A 21,686-nucleotide genomic window follows, 5' to 3' on the forward strand; every position below is an offset into this window, starting at 1 on the left:
AGTCAGCTCGGAGTGGGAGCAGGAAGTGTCCCTTCGGCCCAGTGTCGCTTCCTTGGCAGACGTTGCTGTCCTCTGTCGGCAGCCCGGCCCACCGCCGTAACCGAGCCGGATGAAGCTGCTCCGTCTCTCCGTTGCCACCCCTAGTTCCTTCCGGTTTTCTCCAGCAGCCTTGTTCCAGTGATTATCCTCTTGCTTTCCTCAGAAGACTTTTAAATTATTCTAAATTACACAGAGCATGAAATTTAACACTAACCATTGTCAGGTGCACAGCGCGGGTCGTTAGGTATGTTTGCGCTGTTGGAACCGTCACCGCCACCCACCTGCAGAGCTTCGTCGTCTGGCAAAGCTGAAACTCTGTCCCCATTAAACACGAGCTCCTCCCTGAACCCCAGCAACCCCCATTCTCCCGTCTGTCCCTGGGAATCTGACTGCTCCTGGTCCCTCATCAGAGTGGAATCATACGGTATTTGTCCCTCTGTGACTGGCTTATGTCACTTGCAGACCCTTTTTTTCAAATGGTAGTTTCATGGAGTTATAGAATCCCGAAGTGAGCCACGTCTAACTCAGGTTCAAAGCCAAGTAGAAAGAGTGGGGTGGTTACCTCGAAGTTCGAGGCTGTCAGAGCTCCTGCTGGGGTGTCCCCAGGCCACACCCACCCACCTGGCCAGCAGCTCTGCTCAGCCTGCCTGCAGTCTGAGCATCTGAGCATCTCCCCCCTGGAATCCTGTAACGAAAGCGTGTTCCTTCCCCTGAGCTGGCGTCAGCGCAGGGCTGCTCCGGGGAGGGCGGTGCGGAGTCCTGGGAGCGGGGCTCAGACCCGCACCACCCTTTCCACCCAGCGAACAGCCACAAAGGGGGCCCTCTGACACACGGCGAATGGTGACAAGTGTCTGAGTTCTCTCAGGAATGGGGGAGGTGGGAAATTTAGAGCCGTTTGGAAAGCTGATGAGGGGCATGTGTTTGCTACAGGAATTCCATGACATACGCCTTCTGATCACCAAGAGCCCGCGTCCCCTCTCAGCTCGCTAAGGCGCCAAGAGAGGAAACAGCAGACAAGGGACCTGTGGTCTAGCCTGGGTCTGGGCCAGAGGCTTGGGACATCTCTGACTTTCTGGTTCTGGTTTTGTTTCACATTGCTAGTGCACTGGTATGTTTGATTGGAGCATCTCTTCCGCAGGACTATTTAAAAAAATAAGCAGGCCCAGGCTGCCCATGCCCAGAATGAATCTGTTCCCAAAAATTAGCAGAAAAGATGACACGCACTTCTTTCCAGACCCGCTGGGATCTATCCCCAACTTACTTCTCCTGAGGTTCAAAGCACAGGCCTTGGAGACAGGTCTGGGTTTGGATTTGGACCGCAAATTACAAAGAAGCTGGGGGAATAAACGTCCTGACCCCACTCTCTTCCGTCCTTCCCGTCTGTGGCTCTGTGCCCTGTCGGGCATATACTCAGAAGGAAGCCGAGAGCCAGGGAGCATGTTGAGCCCCCACGCGGGTGGCCCCCCAGCCCAGAGGATGCGGCACAGGAGAGGGGAAAGGGTCTGGTCTGGAGGCCAAGCACGAGAAGTCTGGTGGCGTTGTCCAGAATGCAGACGTGACATTTAGTCTCACAGGCCGCCTTCACGTTTTCACGGACTGACCACATGGATCTGTCCCAGTTCCTGTGGCCAAGCAGGTACCCCGTGAGTGCTGGACGCCTGCTGTGCGCCGTTCCTACTGTGTGCCGAGAGCGTCTGTGGCTCTGGGGTCATGCTTCATCAGTCCCTCCCGTGTCTGGGATAAAATACGGTTCATCCCAGGGACACAGCCTGCGGAGATCTTCCCTGAGCCATCGGGGTTACCAGGGTTTCCTCTGCATTTCCAAAGTAGGACACACGGCCCCCTACTTAGCGCTGGTCTCTGTCCACCTTGCGCTGCAGGGACCTGCGCAGCCCTGACGTCCCCTGCCCGCACGTGAGTTTCCTGAGCGTCGGGACCCTGTGCTGTCCCCTTATATGTCACTTCCTCCCGCTGCCCTGCGCGGTGCCCTGCACATCGTGTGGGCGTAGTAAGTGCTTCCACTAAATCCACGCAAAGGGCCAGGCTGCCTTGAAATTACCGTGGCAGGCGAAGGAGAGCCTGCTTATGCTGAAACACTTTTCAGTCTTACCCAGAACACTTCTCATTGTTTGCTGTAGAGGAATGACTCGGTCACACGTAGCAAAGCCCCTTAATTACTGTGGGATGGGTTACACCTCCGTGCACGCATGCTCGGTGGAAAACAATACATATTTATATAAGTGCGTTTATTTATTTACCTTTTTGTTTCTTTGGTCGACATGGCCTCTCTGCCCAGGCCAGCCGCTGTGACCTCTTCCAGCACCGGAGGGACGCACTGAGAAATACACAGCTTACTCTAAGCCACGTACGCTGTACACTGGGGACTAAGGAATTCTTCAAGGGCAGGCGCTTGTGATTATAGTTTTTTCTCAATTACAGTTGGCGTTCATTATCATTTTACATGAGTTTCAGGTGCAGAGCATAGCGATTAGACAGTCACACGCCTCCCAAAGTGGTCCCCAGCTACTTCAAGGGCGCACCGGGCGCCATACGTACTTATTACGGTGTTATTGGCTCTATTCCCCGGGCCGTGCTTTGCATCCTGTGACTGTTCTGGAACGGCCCACGTGTGCTTCTGACTCCCTCACCTCTCTCCCCGCCCCCGCCCCCCGGCAGCCACCGTGTGTTCTCTGTATCCGTGAGTCTGTTTCTGTTTTGTTTGATGGTCTTTGTTAACGTGTTGCTGAGTGCAGATTGCTAATATTTTGTTCAGGATTCTCGCATCCGTGTTCGTCGGGGACATTGGCCTGTGATTTTCTTTTCCTGTCATGTCTGCATCTGGTTTTGGAATCAGGTGATGGCGGCCACATAAAGTGAGCTTGGGGGCCTTCCGCCCTCTGGAGAGTTTTAGAACAGTTTGAGAAGGATAGGGGTTAATTCTTCTTTGACTATTGGGGGAAATTCCCCTGCGGAGCCATCTGGTCCACATCTTCTGTATGTCAGGAGTTTTTTGATTACTACTTCAATTCCGTTGGTAGTAATTGGTCTGTATTGTTTTTAGACTCTACTTTGTTTATTTAAGCTCTGATCTTTACTTTTTCCTTCCTTTTTCTCACTTGGGGCTTTGTTGTTCTTTTTATAGTTCTTTTCGGTATAAGGTCAGGTTGTTTATTTGAGATTTTTCTTGTTTCTTGAGGTACACCTGTATTGCTATAAATTTCCCTCTTAAGACTGCTTTTGCTGCGTCTCATAGATTTGGGGACTTCCAGAAATTGGGGGCTTTTGTGTTTTTATCTTTATTTGTCTCTAGGTATTTTGATTTCTCCCTTGATCTCGTTGCGAACCTTTCTGATGTTGTTGTGCCTGATGTTTTCCCAGAGGCCCCTAAACTATCCTCATTTTTCTCTTTTTGCTGTTTCCCGTGACCTTGTCTTCCAAACTGCTCATTCGATCCTCTGCTTCATCTAATCTGCTGCTGATTCCTTCTAGTGTATTCTTCATTTCTGACTGGTTCATTTTTATGGTTCCTATGTTCTTTTTCATGCTTATGATCCCTTTGTTGAAGTTCTCACTAAGTTCCCTGATCATTCTTTTCATATTTCTTTCGGCCCATCTGTATGTATAAAGATTTTATTTATTTACTGTTTGGAGAGAGGGGCAGGGTGTGCCTCTCCCACACCCCAACCAAGAACCGAACCCACAACCTAGACATGTGCCCTCATTAAAGAATTGAACCGGCGACCTCTCGGTTTTCAGGCCAGCACTCAATCCACTGAGCCACACCAGCCAGGGCTCCCTGAGCATTTTCATAACCAGTAGTTTGAACTCTGTATCTGGTAGATGTCTTGCCTCCATTTCATTTAGTTATTTTTCTAGAGGCCGTCCTTTCATTTGGGACGCATTTCTTTGTCTCCCATTTAGGCTGCCTCTCTGAGCTTGAGTCCGTGCTTCCGGCGGTGCTGCTTTGGCTCCTAGTCTTGGCAGGTGGCCTTATGTACTAGGTGTCCCGTGGGGCCCCGTGGTGCGGTCTCCCTGGTCACCTGAGCCAGGTGCTCCGGGAGTGTCCCTGGCACGGGTCGTGCGTGCTCTCCTGTTGCTGTTGGGTCTTGATTGCTGTTGGCACATCCATGAGTGGGGCTGACCCGCAGGCTGACCAGCTGTGAGAATTGGCGCTGACCACAGCATACAAGCTGCTGTGCAGAGGCTGACCCTCAGAAGGTGGGGACCCCCGCCCCCGCCCCGCCAAGGGAGGATCTGGTGCCTGCCAGGACCACCGGTTGGGTACGCTGCTGCCTCTGGAGCTAGTCTGGTGGTGCTCTGCTGTGGCCTGAAGCTGGCCGCCGGGTGTGGTGGTTCCGGGGCCTCGGGAGAGGACCTCCAGGACAGGCCGGTGTCACACACTGCCTGGGGCCGGCCTGGGGCTGCCTGTTAGAACCTCCAGAGTGATTCACGTTTGGCAGCTGCCTGTGCTGGACCTGGATGTGTGTGGGAAAGGCCACACTGAACCGAGGCCAGGCACCACCAGTACCTGGCCTGGGGCAGGTCAGCAAAAGCACAAGGCCCCCAGGCCCTGCGGCGCCTGCCTCAGCCACTGGAAGAGCCTCAGGTGGTGTGCCGGATCCGGGAGGCAGGGTCTTGGGAGTACCCAGGTTGGGGCAAGTGGTGGTCGCCAGGTTAATGCAGATTCAGATTTGGCTCAAGTGCCAAGCCTAAGGCCACTCCACAAAAGTCTCAGGGTAGCCACCCCCCACCCCCACTAGGGTCTGCGTGGGTGCCTCTGTGGTGGGCGGGGTCTCAGAGGTCACTGGGTGGGGCTAGTGGACTTCCCCAGGCTAGTGCAGACTCAGATTTGGCCGTGTGGCAGGAGGACTCAACATAGGGACAGTGACAGCTGCCTCTCCAGCCTCACCCTGAAGCCACCCAACTCAGTTTCTCCGTGTATGTCACTGGCACCCCCCCACCCCAAGCCGAGGTCCCTCTGCCGGAGCCCAGGTGAGTGCCTGCGAGCAAGAGTCGGTGGCAGGCCCTTTAAGAGGACACCTGGGATGCCAGCAGCCTTCCGTCTGGTCTCCCTGGACAGACCGAATCCCTGCTGATTCTCACAGCCAGGTGTTTTGTGGGCTTCTCTTCCTGGCACTGGTGTTCAGGCTGGGGAACTTGGTGTGGGGCTGGAACCCCTCGTTTTTATGGGGGGACCTCTGCCGCTGAGCTATCCCTCCCTGTTCTCACCCGTCACACATGGGAGTGGGGCCAGCCCCTTCCATGTCTACCCCTCCTACCATCTCGACGTGGCTTCTTCTTTATACCCTTAGTTGTGGGACTGGTGTTCAGCTAGACTTAGGTGCTTCTCCAGGTTGGTTCTACAGTTTACGTGACATCTTGGTGGCGAGCATGGTGTCCGCCTGCATCACTGTCTCGACTGGGACTCGCAGGAGAAATATCGAGACACTATTTTAATTTAATTTGCTTCCTTAGTCCATGACCCCGAAGTAAACTCATCTCCCCTCCCGTATTTTATAGTTTTAAAGGCACCTTCAGATTCGTTCCTCACTTACTCCTCACAGCCAAACTGAGGTAAGTAAAGTTTGATTTTATCACAGGTAGACTGGAGGGTGTTAAGTATTGTAACGTCACCAGGGCCACAGAGTCCACAAGTGACAGGTCCTGACAAAACCCAGGCTCTTCGAACTTTGCCACGTCCCCTTTTATTCATCGGCTTCACGTTAGTGTCTGCATTGATCAGGTAATCAACCCCCATAAGAGCACGTTAGGAAGAAAATATGATGTAGATAATTGCATGTAGTTATTTTTTCCTTGACCCTTGAAAATTATTCGTAGGTACACTCTGCTCTAAGAAAACCTGACATTCAAGAATCCGGGTGTGTGCAACACAGGCCATGATAAGAGTGTTTACAGGATCCTTAGCATTTCCTTAGACCTGTACGTGTCCCCGTCTGCTTGAATACACTAGCAAACATTCCCCTTCCTCTTCTGGGCCGCATCCTGGGAAGAGTGCCTTCCTTTGTATAAACAGATTCTTGTTCTCAGATCGCAAAGTGCTGACATTAGAGGTGGGGGAGCCACGTCCCCCTGTTGCACGCTGCTGTCCTGGGTGGGCGACGTGGGGGCCGGAAGACTGCACACCCGTGCCCGGCGTGGGGCCTTGAGGCCCGATGGCCCTACAGGAGTGCTCGCTTCCCAGCCAGCCCACATCCCTTTCTGGGATTTCAAAACCACGAGGCTCTGGAAACCAAATGCTTCCTGGGAGCTCGTTTGCTAGGTGTGGCCTGATCCGAAATCAGTTCGTCGAAATCAGTTCGTCACGGCAGTGGGGAAGCTCATCTGAATTGACCCGTGTGGCTTTAATGGTTTATGTTTCTTTTTCACGTGAAGGCTCCTCTGCTTTTCTGCAGCGGTATTTCTGAATGTGATGGCAGGTGCTGGCCCGACCCCTCCTGGGGGTTTGGGGAGCGTGTGGTGCATGTTCCGTGCTCGCATTCTGAGGCCGGAACGTGAATCAGAAACGCACGAGGGGTTCGGGGCTTGTGGACGCGCGGGGCCTGAGAGCCGCTGGCCCTGCGCCCAGGTGGCTCCTGATGAGGCTTTGCGGTGGGTCTTCCCTGCCGTCCCACGTTTGCGGACACGGGCCCCGCGCTTGGCTGACGTTCAGTGGAAAGCCTGGCGTGTGGGTGAATGATGCCCCTTGGGGAACCACGAGGCCACCGTGCCAGTCACCTGTCACTGTATCCCCTAGAGCCAGCCCTGGGTTTGGGGTTCCGGTGACCAGCATCTCCGTTACCAACAACTTTGGGTTTTGTTTTGTTGTGTTGTTTTTGCTTTTGTTTTTAACTAAACGCTCTTACATGGTTTTAGAAGCAAGTGAAGGGATGAGGTGTCTCTAAGTGTAGCACTTCTCTCTGAGGCACCGGGAGGGCGGGCGGCGGGGGCATGCACCAAGGAAAGGCCCTCCAGCGTGTTTGTCAGGGACCCCTTCCAGGGCGCCCAGCCCCCATCTTCCTCCTCGGGGCTGCATGAACGAGATGCCGCCCTCGAGGCCTCCGCCTGTTTGGCCCCGGGGTCTTCCCGAGCCGCCCCGCTGCAGGGAAGGCTGAGTAAGCGCGTTAGGCCAGGCAGCAGGGTCCTGGCGGAACCGGCCCGTGGGCTTGGACGTCCCAGCCAGTCCGTCTGGTTTCTCAGTGAAGGAGCAGCCCCTGATGAACCTGTGCACGAGAAATGCTGGCCTTTGCGTTAAGGGGGAATAAGCGAAACATTGCTTTGCTTGTTTTTTAATCTTCAAGGCAACAGTTCAGATACCCTCACCGAGACATGTATGGGGTCTTTGGTCATCGAACAGATCATCTGTAGACTGTCAGGACTGACAAAGGTAACTGTCTCCTCCTGTTCATACACACAGAGCTGCAAGAAGACTGGCTGTAAACGGGGCCCGTGCAGTTGTGAGCTGCAGGCCGGATGTGCCACGCTGGTCTCACAGAGCTCGTGGGGCCGGGAGACCCCTGCGGCCTCATGGGAGGCGGGTGTCACCCAGCCTCCTGCGCTGCCGGCCGGGTGACAGTACAGCACACGCAGTTATGAACCGTCAGCGTGCTGCATGATGAGAATGAACAGCCGTGTTCCTGCTTTGTGCATCCCCGATGCTACTCCCTACTTCTTGTCCTTATTCTGAAGGGGACTCCCCGGACGCACCGAATGGCAGCTGGCTGTAAAGCAGCGTGCGGTCAGCCGGCAGGGCCTCGCCCACTCGGGTCTGGCCGCGTCTCTTGGCTGCACCCTTTCTCGCTGGCGCCCTGCCGCCTTGATTACACCTGTCCCTCGTGCTGATTTAATCGTGCGGTGCTGCACTGCCGGGCTGGGAGCCAGGCGCCGTGGGCTGCTCTGCAGGCGTGTCGTAGGCCGGGCGTCTGGGTCTCTGCACGTGCCCAGCGTGACGTGTGCACAGTGACAGAGCCCCCCAGGGGCCCCGTTCTCAGGTGTCCCCTCGTCGGTAAGCCGTGCGCGGCTGTAATTACACCAGTCCAAGTTAATAACTAGGTGCCAACTAAACTAAACTGAATTTTAGACAAATGGAGTACTAATGTCTATGCTCTGGAAAACCTTAGCCCTGAATCCCTCTCACACGCCCGTGAGGTCGCTGGTGCCGCGTCTGCCGCCCGGGGCACGCTGCCCGCACGGGGACCCTCCTCTGCTCTGCGACCACCAGCTGGAGGGCGCTGCCAACGGCCGGGCCGACATCAGCAGCGATAGGAAGGTCCGTGTACCTGACGTGCTGGGAGCCTTCCGCGGCGTCTGTGGCTTTGAAACTTCGGAGATGACCCTTCTCCTTCCCCCAACACTGGAAGGGAAAGGGAGTGGAGCTGTGGTCTTCCTCACGGAAGCTGGGGATGTGAAGAGCCTAGAAGGACTCAGGGCCAAGTCCTGCTTCTCAAAAAAGACTCCAAAACGAAGGTGAGAGGAGCCAGTTTTACTACAAAGCACCTTTCAAGTTAATGGGTCGTGAAGCTCTCGAACGAAGAGCGGACCGCGTGACGGGGCGTGTCAGGGCCCGGGCTGCACAGAGGCTTGCGCGCTGCTCAGCTGAGGCTTCCACCCCCTACTCCTTCCCCCTCGGTCCCCCGGTGCATCCCACCCCAGAGGGACTGGTCGGCGCAGGGCCACGAAGACGTCCTTTCCTCCTTTCGCAGGCCATCACGCAGGGTGTCTCGGTGGTCACTGTCCCCGTGAAGTCAAGCCCCCAATGCGTGACCGAGCGCCGGACGCTGTGCTGGGTCTGGACGCTCTTCGCGCTCACGGCAGCCGTGGGGCAGGCTGGTTGGGGGACCTGGGCAGTCCAGACGGAACAGCTGGGGCTCGGAGAGGCCCCGCAGCCGGGGAGTGGCAGAGCCGGCACACGGCGGACTCTGGTTTCTTCGCGTCCAGAGCCGTCCCGGACAGCCCACAGCTCGTCGGGGAGCGCCGCCCTGGCCTCTCGCCGTCTGCGCGGGTGACTTCTCCGGCACGCTGGCACCGAGGTCCGAGGCTGCATCTGCAAAGCCAGCGTGCACCCTCCGCTAGGGTGGGCACCGTGCCGCGATTCACGTGGCTTTGTTTTAGAGACTGTCGTAATGATCTCTTCCCTCTACAAACAGTGGTTTGGTTTGGGTTTTTGGGGGGAGCTTTTCTTTAAGGCAGGGATGAGGAGAGACCTGCCTCAGGGGCCAGGGTGCAGTGCTCCGTGAGGCCTCTGCAGTCGGGAAGGACGGCTCCGATGGCATGGCGCGTAAGCGATCGAGAGGGAACCGTTCTGGGTGGACTTGCAGGGTTTTGTGATATTTCCCCGTCTTCTCTGTGACTCTGGTGACTCTGGCGTTGCTTCTGTGGGGGAGACGCCTGGAGCCCGGGGTCATGTTGGCTGAGCAGTCCCAAGGGGCCCCAGTGAGGCGCGGGCCCCATGGGAGGGAGGGCACGGGACTCCTGGGGGCAGGGCCTGCCGGCGCGGCCACTGCTAACACTTCCTCGTCCCGTCTTTTCTGCCTCCTTTCTCAGCCCCACGTCTGTTCCACGGACTCCCGCCCGCCACACCCCTTCCTTCCCAGGGCTGTTGCTGGTACCACGTGCTGTCGGGATACCTGAATGTGGTCTGGGGAACACCTGTGGCCAGAGCACCCCGACGGGAAGGCCCTGCCCTCCTGTATTGTTTGATGCCCACCGTGCGGTGGGCGGTCAGGTTCTGCTCGGGCTGCAGACGGGCGCCGCGATCAGCCGTGGAGGCTGGGTGCTCTGCTCAGCTCTCCCGCGGCACCGGCGGCCCGTTGTCAGCTGCAGTGTGGTTCTCCCGCTGCCCGGGCCACAGGGGTCTCCACGTGGCCTCTTGGTTTGGTTCAACTTTAAAAGTTGTGTGCGTGGTTTGGAATGAGAAAGCTTGGGCTCAGACGGCCCCGTGGTGGGACGCGAGTCCCAGGTGTATCTTTAATTGCTGGGGCCACGGCCACATCCTTGGAGAAGGACGAAATCTCTTCCGACGGAGGTCGGTGTGCCTGGCTTTCCACTCTCAGTCCTTCCATCTGATACTGGAGGTCAGAGGTTCCCACGCCTCTTGATCCGTCTTGCACTTGAACGGCTGGCTCCCTGACACATGCGTGATTTTGTAATGTCACTTAAAAAACTAATTCACAGGCTGTGTGGATCCACCAACCAAATGTGGACACATGTCATCATACAATATCAGAAAGCTGCAAGGGCGGGTGTCACCACCGCTGTCGTCAGAGAAGTCTGCAAGTCTCGGGAAGCTGCCCAGCTCCCAGAAGCTGACGCAGGTCCTCCAGGTTCTCTGTGTTTTTCTCGAAAGCTCACATTTTCTCATCGGCTGCGGCCACTCTCAGGTGCCGCCTTGAAGTGCCAGGCTCCCTCCATTCCTTTTTCGGGGAACGACTCCAGAACCTTGCGTCTGAATAAGCGCAGTTCACCTCCCAGCTGCTCTTTGCAGTGGAAATGGCATTCCTCGCACAAAAGCCTGGGCGCAGGTGCATGCACTCTCCCGGGGACAGGTGGCCAAGGTGCTCCGTGTGCACCTTCTCTTTGTCACACAGAATATGAGGAACGTGTTCGTGAGGGTGGAGTTGTAATACCGTTCATATTTTTTACAGCTTTATCAAAGACGTTCTTGCACAAGCTGGACACTTTTTTACCATCAGAGGCAGCTCATTGCACGGTGGCCTGCTGCCACCGCCCTGCCTGGGCTGCGGCACCGTGTCAGCACAGGGGCAGAGGCAAGTGATATCTTGGTATTATCATGAAAATCATTTTGACCTCATGGACTTCCTGAGGGGACTCGGGGACTTTCAGGGGTCTTGGGACCGGACTTTAATAACCGACGCGTGGCTGTCCACCAGGGCACCCGCTGCCGGAAGCGTGAGAAACAGACCTCCAGTTGGCCTCTTCGGGGAGGGCCAGTCGTGGGCAGGGTGTGCGCCAGGTGCTGAGGCTTCCCGGGGTGCACAGCGCAGCCCCTGCCTGCAGGAGCTCGGTCCGACGAGGGGCCTCGCGTAGACGGCCACCTGCCGACCTAGTCAGCGCCGTGACAGCGGCCAGCCATGTGGCTGCCCGGGAGTGTGCAGAAGGGACAGCCGACCCAGCTCTCTTCCCTAGAGCCAGCGATGAGGGCTGTTTCTTGGGGCAAATAGCACTGACTGGCAGACTTAGTTCTGAAAGCCAGGCGAAGACGAGGAGAAGGATGAAGTCCTGGGGAAGGGCTTGGAAGCAGGCGGAACCCTCATCCGGCTGGGGCTGCAGCCCAGGAGCTGGGGAGGTGGAGGTGTCCCATGCGGCCAGAGAGGCGTACACAGGGCAGGTCCCAAGGGCTGAGTCTTTTCTCCCAAAGACTGGAGATCCGCCACAGGATTTACGCAGAAATGGGATTAAGTCCGTGTTTGCGGAAGAGGCGTGGTTAGACTCTTGCCAGGGGCGCCAGCTAAGGCTGTCGCAGGAGCCCGGGGAGCAGATGCCCGGGCCAGGCCAGGGGGCGACCGTGGAGGTCGGGGTCTCTAGCTGTCGGGAGGGCATTTCATTTTCTGAGATTTAGAATTTAGTTGGATGATTGAGCTGACGTTGAGGGGGAGAAGTACGGAAGCCGTCGGGGATGCTCTGTGGTCTGTGGGGTATGACTGGCCGCACCGCGTGCATCATGGCGGTGAGGGGTCACACGTGTGCACACACATAGACCCAGGTGCGTGCCCAGGTGTGCAGCAGAGGCTGCGGCTGCAGCACCGAGTTAACGAGACTGCCAGGAGGAGGGAGGCTCATGTCCAGAGAGAAGCCACGGTGGGTCCACAGGTTTGGGGGGAAGGAAATCCAAGACCCGGGTCTTTTGGTCCTGACGTGTGCAGAAGGGAGCAGAGAAGAGTTTAAAAATCGTAACTCTTCGCCCTGGCTGGTGTGGCTCAGTGGATTGAGTGTTATCCTGCAAACCGAAAGGTCCCCAGTTCGATTCCCAGTCAGGGCACAGGCCTGGGTTGAGGCCGGGTCCCCAGGTGGGGGCGTGTGAGAGGCAACTGATCGATGTATCTCTCGCACACGGATGTCTCTCTCTCTCGCCCTCTCCCTCCCTTCCCCTCTCTCTAAAAATAAATAAATATTTTCTAAAAAGAAAAACGAAAAATGAAAACCATTGCTCTTCAGCTAAATGTTGAGCTGTGGCCTGCACCTGCTTTAGACGCCACATGCCTGAGCAGTGCAGCCTGCGTGACACGTGTTTCTGTCCCTGAGCTAACGCCGCCTTCAGGCCTGTCAGCGATGACAGAAAAGCCGGTTACCACTTCTCTGTCTCCTCCCCCGCCCCTGGATATTTTTCTTTTAAAAAGAGGGTGGCTTTTTCTCCATCTATGGTTTTGCAGTTCCCAGAAATTTCACTCTTCTTTCTTTATACTAATAAGGTGCACTGCGAATTTTGGAGGTTATTCTTTTCATTGTGTCTGACGGCCAGAGATGGGAATGATTTCATTAGAAGCACCCCTCCCACGCGAGGCTCAGGCCAGCCCTGGTCGTTGGCATCACAGGGGCCGGGAGGGTGGGCGGAGGTGAACCAGCCTGTGCTGTCAGGAGCGCCTTCTAGCAGTTTCCCTCCGTGGGGGTGGGGGAGGGGGGGTGAAGCAGGCATGGGCAGGACAAAGGGAAAGTCCGGAACAAGGCAGCTTGGCCCTTCCCTCTTGGTACCTCGATAATGCCCAGGCCCCCCCTGAGCAATGGCGTGGCACCCGGCCATCAGCCTCACCTGGGGTGGGAGGGGCTGATGATAACTTTCTATTTCTCTTTACATTTTAAAATCTTCTTTGATGTGCTTCTGTACTCTTAAAATCAAGACAGCCCTGGCTGGTGTGGTTCAGTGGATTGAGCGAACCAAAGGGTCGCCGGTTCAATTCCTAGTCAGGGCACATGCCTGTGTTTTGGGCCAGGTCCCCAGCTGGGGGCTCATGAGAGGCAACCACACATGGATGTTTCTCTCCTTCTTTTTCTCCCTCCCTTTCCCTCTCTCTAAAAATAAATAAAATCAAATAAAGTCAAGACAAATAAAAGAATAAGCAATTAAAATGTCTCCTAACTCTGACCTTAGGACACACGGACAAGTCCCCCGTAACCCAGGGTCCAGGAGGGGTCGTGATGGACGAAGTTGGCAGAGGGTGTTCCGATCTGACACTCGGGCGACCGCAGCAAGGGCTGGAGGCCGTTCCAGCCTGTTCGGGGCTTGTGACAGTCGGTCTGTCTTTAAATATTTTTACTTACAGCTTTTTAGCCCTACCCATACACTGTATCTTTTGGAGGCGGAGGGCGGTTAACAGTACTTTGTTTTGTCCTTGGTTCTGTGTTTATGCTGGAGGTATGACATGCTGTTCTTGCCTGTGATTAATGCCAAGGAACCCTGGAAACCCAGGCTCCTTGGAAGGAGAGGAGGCCTGCGGGAGGGACCTCCGTTCCCCTTGGTCCCTGCTGTCGTCTGTCACGCTCAGTCCCTGGCAGCGGCAGGCAGAGGATTATCCTGGGCGAAGAGGAAGAATCTTGACATCTCAGCACCTTCCCAGTCTGGCTTCTGCCTCATAGTTCTGTTTGGTTTGAAGCAGATTCTTAGAAAAACCAGTCCTGTGCAGACAGCTTGGCAGAAGATCACACCAAAGGCAGCGTCATTATTTTCCCATTAACCCAACGAGCAGACGATCCCTGCCCGCAGCGCATGCACTGCACTGCACCCCGACATCAGTTATAAGGAGCCAGCAGTGGGTCCGGCAGGGAAGCTGCGTCTTGCTTGAGTCCAACTCTGTTAGCAACTGTGCTGAGTGTAATGTCCAGCAGTGGCCGTACAGTGACCCGAAGGGCACAAGGGGAGCCTGGGGGGACAGCCGCAATGGGGGGCAGCACTCAGACCCCATGCAGATCTCAGCTGCGAGTTTTAAAAAGGCAGCACGCTCCCTACCCGTGGAACCGCTGTGTCGTTTGCCGGGTGGAGCAGAGGCGGGGCCGTAGCTAACGCGGTTGTTGCAGAAGGAATTCTTGCCCTGACTTGACCTTTTCCTGCTTTTATGTAGAGCTGTTCATGTTTGAGCGTCTCAGCCGCGTGGCCCTGGATATCAGGTCATCGTGCCTGTGTACCGATGCGGACACTGACTCTAGGGTTAAAGGACCGTGGGGGCCTCCTAACCAGGCCCCCTCTGTTTATCACACCGGCTGCCTTCTGCGCGGGAGGAAGGGAACCCTGGTCCCTGCCCACACAGGAGCGTCTACACCATGTGACCACAATTATGCAATAGAATAGGAGCCGATGTGAACATCACTTTGAGTCGGATCTACAGTGACATTTCTACGTGCCAGTCGGTCGGTTCTCTGACCTGCCTCTGTGGGTAACCACAGCCCATCCACGCCGAGTGTCTCTGCGGTGAGGGAACGAGGGAGCTTGCTGCCTCGCGGGAGATCAGGGAGTCAGGCAGGGCAGCTTCGCGCGATGCCACGTCGCCGCTGTGGGACACGGGCCACCGGGGCAGACGGCCGGGTGTGTGGAACGCAGCTCGGGCTGTGCTGCTGTGAACAAAGGCGCCTGCAGCCTGTGAGGCACTTGCAGACAGACGCTGGCGAGTGAAGCTCTGGCATTGAACCCGAGAGCAGGCTGCGTGTGTCTTCGGGGGGTTTGCATTGCTTAGCATACGAGGATTCTTTTTCTTTCAGTTCTGCCTGTGTGCTGTCACTGATGGTGTTTCTGAATATCAAAGGCGGGAGCCATAAATACGAGAACCTGCGTGCACGTGTGTTGGGGGAGCGCTGGTAGCTGGCCGATAAGCATGTAACAACATTCAGTTGCTTGAGTTCGCGCTGGTTGTAATCCCTTCTATTTATAAGGTGCGTTAACTTTCCAGAGCGCTTTCCCAGATGTTGCCTGAATGGTAACTTACTTAGGACTTCATGTCATTATGGCTCCCACAGGGCTCTGAGGAAGGTGAGCCCCCCGAGGTAGGGTGGGGGGCAGAGGTCTGTTCTCCCCTCCTCTCATGCCCTTTCTCGGCCTCCCTTGTAGAACACGCTAGAACTGGGACTTCCAGAACCAGGGATTGTGGCAAGCGTGTTTGTTTCATTTCAAAATGCCCCCTATTTTCCTTTTGTCATCCATGCGTCCCACGGGAAGGCCCTTGAACTTGAAGGGGCTCGCACACACGGAGGAGGAGGCTCACTGGGGGGGAGGTGCTGGCCAGCCCCACTCTCGTCTTCTTTGCATTGCGTGACTCGTTTCCATCCCTCCGGTCCCCGTTTCAGGCAGCTGAGACCCGCTCTGGCCTTTTCATGTCCTAACGCTCCCCTTCTGGCCTGCTTTGCCCCACCTGCCATGCTGCTGGTTGTCACCAGGCCAGTCTGTCTGTGTTTCCTGGATTCAGCTGGAGCGACAAAGGCTGGACAAGCTGGGCTCCCGCACGCTCAGTGCTGGGCCCTTCAGAAGCCTCCTCCTCAGGAAGAGGACCAAGACCTGCCTCCCGGCCTTTCCAGTGTGAGCCTTGACATGCTGCCCTGCCCGCACGTCCAGGGCATGGTGAGGGGGCTGGCTTTGGGGGGGGGGGGGGTGCAACTAGCGCCTTTCATACTCATCTGACATCTTTTTATGACGTTGCCACTCGGGAGACCCGCTGCCAACTGAACAGCTTCCTTTCCGAGGCCGGTGTGCGCCTCTGTCTCCCCACGGCCTCTGCTTGTGCACAGGCTCCCCGCGTCGCTGCGGGGGTGCTGGTCATGCCTCGGCCTCGCTGGCGCCCGGCCCCAGCTTAGGCGTCAGACAGGACCGCGCCCTTTCTTGTGTAGCGTGGGGTGGCAGCAGGTCACGGGCCTGGTGGGTGTCACAGACCACCAAAGACCTCAAGTCCGGATTCTCTGAGCCTGACTTTCCAACATCTGTAAAATCAGGTTACGTGATGGTACAGCTCCTGAAACAGCAGACTAGGGAGGTGCTGGTTTACGTCCCCAGTGCCCCCGCCTGCCAAGCCACTCTGGGCTCTGGAGAAGCAGGGCCTTACACCCCAGAGGGGAGGGACTGTGAGCAAGTGAGCAGACAAGTGAACAAGTGCTTCCCTCAAGTGTGAAGTACGCTGAAGAGTATGAGCTAATGACTGAAGTGACTTAGGTTGGGTGGTCTAGGGTACTTCTCACAGTGAAGCGCCACTTCCTCCAGGAAGCTATCCCTGATTGTCCCAGGCTAATGCAAGAGTCACCCCTGGGGGTGAAAGGCTTCGCTGTGCATTGTCTCGAACCTTCACACACCTCCGTATGCTAAGTGCTGTCCTGCCACTTTGTCATGAGGACACCTAGCTGAGCATCAGAGAGGCCAAACAGCAGCCTGGGACCTCACAGCTGGGACGGAGCAGAGACAGGTAGCCCGGCTGCACAGCTGCGGCCCTTTCTGGTCTCCCCTGTCGCTGTTCCTTCTGGACCTGTGCTCATCTCAGTTCCAGCGCTCGTCAGAGCCCCAAGGACATTTTCTGTCTCCCGATTCTCCCCGTTAGCCTCCCAGCTCCCAAAGGAAGGGACTTGCACACCTGCCCTTCGCAGCTGAAAGTGCCTGGGACTTCCTGGGGGCTTGGTTCAAGTTCACTGCATTCCTGACCAGCTCCAGTGAGCCCTTGCCATGGATTTCCAGTCACAGCTTCCCAGAACTGTGCTCTTTAGACTGCAGTGGGCACAGTTGAGTTGGACACATTTGGAGAGGAAATGAGGAAAAAAGAAAGGCCTTGCGTGTCAAAGAAGTTGCTGCAGAAGACTGAGCATCTCCGTTCCTGGGAGCTGGGGCCTATTGGAGAGTCTCGCCTCTCGGCTTCCTGGGGGGTAGGCTGAGGTCTGTACCTGCAGCTGCAGGCAGACCTGGGGGTGTGGCTGTACCCCAGGGCGTACCAAGCGACTGGCAAGTGTGTGGCTTCATGGACTCTTCCTTCTCGTGTGGACTGACCGTTCTGCTGCCGGAAAGTCTGTAGCATTTCAAGTATGCGTCCACCCCACAATTTTGAGCAGGGAGGGGATGATTGAGTATGTGGACCCCCACAGCTGCTCTGAGAAGGGCAGGAATGCCATCTTGACCACGCCCTCCCCTGGGGGCCTGAAGTCACACCAGGCGTCACAGAAGAGGCTGAGGTCCACCTCGGTGCCGGAGAGCAAGTTTGTTGGGAGCAGAGTGGGTGTTAGGACTTTGCTGGGACCAGGAATGGCCTATGACACAAAGGACTCTGTGTCAGCGAGAGACAGACCAGGCCTGTGGTGAGAACGCTGGAGGGGACTGGTCCCGGCAGTTCCACATCTGAGTCCAGCCTGTCCATAGTGTCAGGAAATTCACCCATTTTTCATTCATTCAAAACAAAGTATTGTATACACATTAGGGGCAAAATAGATACAAGAGTGACTGTCCTGCTCCACAGAAAGCCATTTAGCAGACGGGGCACACCCTGGCAGGGCCGCTGGGCCGGGGAGGTGGTAGGGTGTGCGAACTCCCTCTGCGTGTCTGAACCTAAAAGGCGTGGACGTGCGGTGGACACCGGCGCTACGGCCAAATTGTGCCCCAACCCCACTCCTGTGTTGAAGCCCTGACCCCCAGTAACTCAGAAGGTGACCGTATTTGGAGATAGGGTCTTTAAGGAGGTAGTTAAGTAAAGTGAAGTCCTTAGGGTGGGCCCTGATGCAGACTGCCCGGGGTCCTTACAAGAAGAGGAGACAGGGCAGAGACATGTCCCAAGGGAAGGCCTCGTGAAGACACAGAGAGGAGGCAGCCGGCTGCCAGCCAAGGAGGGAGGCCCGTGGAGAAGCCAGCCCTGCCCACACCCGCGTCTCGGACTTCCAGCCCCTAGAATTGTGGGGAAATAAATGTCTGTTGTTTATGCCACCCCGTCTGTACTACTTTGTTCTGGCGGCCTGAGCAAGCCAACCCACCCTCGTGGGGTGTCTGGGCCCGGGGGGCGCGGGCACCATGACCGCCCCAGCGGAGCCCAGGGCCCAGCAGGTGGGAGCACATTTGTGGTGTGTGTGCAGCGGAGTAAGTGCAACCCTTTTGCCGTAAAAGAAAGGCAGGAATTAAAGCCGCTGTGTGCTGTGGGCTGCTGATTTCTGGGTTCATTTCATAGATGGCTGGTAGGTACACTTCTTTCTCTTTATGGTTCCTGATTTTGTGTTTTTTACCCACCAATATCTCATTTTCTTTATTCAAAAAATGCAAGGAGAAGCTCATTAGCCCTTGTTCTGAACACTGTGTTAGCTGTTCTTATGCAAACCGGGCATGTTTTCAGACGCCCTTTTCCCCTCTGTTTGGCCAAGTCCCTTCAGTTCTTCACGACTGAGCCACCGCTGCCCCCTGGCCCCAGACACCTTCCAGAGCCCCCGGCCTTGCCTGCGGGCCCCTGTCCGCCCCTCCCCAGGGCCCCCGGCGCTTGTGCCAGTGCGGTCGTCGGTGTCCCTGACTCTGCATCCCCCGTCACCCCGCTCAGCCCGCGCGGGGGCATATGAATCAAAGCACGAACGTGTCGTTCTCTTGAAAACTAGTCATTCAACATGGTTGGGAAAAAAATTGGAGTACTTTCTTATTGTGGCAAAAATATCTATTAACAAAATTTGCGATTAAACCTTTTTTAACTGTATGCTTTTGATGACAGTAATTACGTTCACAGTGTTCTGCACCCGTCACCTCCATCTGGTTCCAAGATGGTTTTATCACCCCAAGTAGAACCCCTGTCCCCGGGAAGCGTTAAGTCCCATTGCTCCTCCTCCCCAGCCCCCGGTAGTCTACAGTCTGCTTTCTGCCTCGATGACTATACCTGTTCTGGATATTTCCTACAAGTGGAATCGTATATTTGTCTTTTTATAACTGGCTTATTCCACTTGGCATGACATGTTCAGGTTCCATCCACGGTCAGCATGTATCAGGGCTTCGTTTCTTTGTATGGCCCTGTGTACCCATTGTGTGGATAGGCCACGTTTTCTTTATCCACTCGCCACTGCGGACCTTGGGTCTGTCCCTCTTTTGGTCATTGTGATAACGCTGCTGCGAACACAAGCGTATAAATATCTGTCCGAGTTCCTGTTTTCTATTCTTCTGGGTGTACGCCCTGGGAGTGGAATGGTGATTCTCGGTTTACCGTGTTGAGGAACCGCCACACTGTTTTCCACAGTGGCTGCCCCATTTGACATTCCTCCCGGCAAGGTCTGAGGTTCAGTCTCTCCACATCCTCACCAGAGCTTGTTATTTTCAACTTTGTTGATTATAGCCATCCTGGTACGTGTGAAGGGGTAGCTCATTGTGACTTTGATTTACAATTCCCTGATGACCAGTGACGTTACACATTCTTTCTTTTTTCTTCTTTACTTGTTTTTCTTTGCCTCATTCATTCATTTAATACATTTAGTTGTCTTTGTCGGAGGTAGTAGGGATGTGGAAGGATCCCGACAGCTTATACTCATCCTCACATGGAGGGGACTTACATAGTTCTGATCAGAATTGGGTTAAGCGGTATACAGGAGACTTAGAAGTTTCTCTGTGAGTGAGCCTGTGTCTGGACAGTCAAGGACGGCTTCCTAGAGAAAGACGTGGCATTGGAAGTGAGGTTTGCAGGGCGAAGAGGAAGTAGCCAGGGCAGGGAAGTCTGCGGTACAGCACCTGCAAAGGCCTAGAGGCGGGAAGGAGCCCCAGAGAGCTGGTTTTCTTCATTGGTAACCAATGTTCTTGAGTTCTGATAACCATTTTATTAGAATTATGTTAGCTGGTAGACTGGAAAGTAATTCAGATCAGCCTTGGGCTGCAGGAGGAACATGGCCTAGGCTTTGGGATCCTCACTTGGAAATTAACATCTTTTCATGTTCTTAGTGGCCATTCGTGTATCTTCTTTGGAGAAATGTGCTCAAGTCCTTGCCCATTTTTTAAAAACTGGGTTGTTTATTTTTTTCATTATGGAACAAAGTGGTTGGAACTTTACGAAGTGGGTTCCTTAAAAAGGTGGACCCTTCGTAATACCTGGCTTTCTAGGAAGCTTATTCTCTGAGGGGTCTAGATGAACAAGGTTATTTTAAGTGCTTCCTGTGCTCCCACGTTTTTGGCTTTCTCTCCCTTTTCTCCCCAGTACTGTGTTCACATTTCTGATTAAACTTCAGATGGTACACGAAGAATCACACTGCCAAGTCTCATGATGGGAAGTGCTACAACTCAGATGCACAAGCATCCTTTTCAAGTGCATTTAAGACATCAGAGAGCTAAGCCCTGGCTGCTGTGGCTCAGTGGATTGAGCGTCGGCCTGCGAGCCAAGTGTCGCTGGTTCGATTCCCAGTCAGGGCACGTGACCAGGCTGCACGTCAGGTCCCCAGTTGGGGACGCGAGTGGGAGGTAACCGCACACTGATGTTTCTCTCCCTCTCTTTTCTCCTTTCCCCTCTCTCTAAAAATAAATAAATAAACAAATTATTATTTTTTTTAAAGGTATCAGAGAACTGGATCGTCAGTCTGTACTATTGGAGTGCTCTTTATAAGCGGTCTTACAAAAACGGACCCTGAGTAGTGTTTCCCGATGTGCTTTGTATGCGGCTGGAAGCCGGGTTCTGTGTGCAGGGAGGCAGATGTCCTCCGGGATGGACCTGAATACTCAGCCGAGTGGCTGAGCCGGTTGTTGAACCCCAGCCTCGCTCCCTGCACCCCGATGGGAAGAGAGCAGATGGGGAGGCCACAGCCCTCAGGGGCAGGAACCAAGGAGACCCATCCCGCAGGGACCATCATTAAAAATACTTGTAAAGTCTGTAAAGAAAAAACACTACAAGCTTGGGGGACAGAAATAGTCCAATTTATCTTCTTCCTTTCTTTGTCCGAGCAGTACTTTCTTATGCAGTGTATATATATATATTATATATATATTGGTGTCCTGTCTCCTTTCCTGAAGAGTTTTGATATCTTGTGATACTTGAGTAGGTTTGCTGGAATCATTACACACACGCACACGCACGCGCGCACACACACACGGTGTGTTTTTGTTGTGTGTCTCCTCCCTTTGTTTTTGTTTTTTTAAAGCTCTCCGGAAGCATTATTGACATGCGATCATCTGGACCTGTTTAAATGAACGATCTAATAGGTTTTGACATGTGCAAATACCCATGAATCCGTAAACTCCCTCAAGACACTGACCCAGCCGTGCTCCGCTGCAGTTTCTCGGCGCCCCTCCGCCCTCCACTGACCGTCTGTCCTGCAGCTTCGCCTGCGTCGGGGGTGGGCTCCCGCGGGTGGGATCGGGCAGCGCGGACTCTGTTCTCCGGCCTCTTCCACTCGCACAGCGATTTTGAGGCTCGTCCACGCTGTTGCTCGCGTCAGTCCTTCCTGTTCTCGTGCCTGAGCTCTGGGTCTGTTGTGTGGATGCACCAGTTTGTTTATGTGTGTGTTTGTTGATGGAGTGTCGGGCTGTTGCCCATTGGGGGCTGTGACAAATCAGCTGCTAGGACCGTGTGTCAGGTCTGCATGGACACGTGGTTTCCTTTTTCTTGGGTGAACACCTAGGAGGAGGGTGGTTGGGGCCCACTGTGGGCGAACCGCCCCAACGGTTCCCCAGCGTGGGGGTAACACGTCCATCCCCGCACAGCGTGTCAGGGATCCAGCGGCTCCACCTGCGACCAACGCACTTT

General features: G+C 55.2%; 1 protein-coding gene across 5 annotated transcripts in view; it reads left to right on the plus strand.

The window, feature by feature from the left end:
* Positions 1-21,686, plus strand: part of EML1 (EMAP like 1) — a 139,459-nt gene that overhangs the window by 50,090 nt on the left and 67,683 nt on the right. The window lies entirely within an intron of this gene.

The sequence above is a fragment of the Furipterus horrens genome, unplaced genomic scaffold (assembly GCF_987537825.1).
Source record: "Furipterus horrens unplaced genomic scaffold, mFurHor1.1.pri manual_scaffold_3, whole genome shotgun sequence".
NCBI classification, from domain to species: Eukaryota; Metazoa; Chordata; class Mammalia; order Chiroptera; family Furipteridae; genus Furipterus; species Furipterus horrens.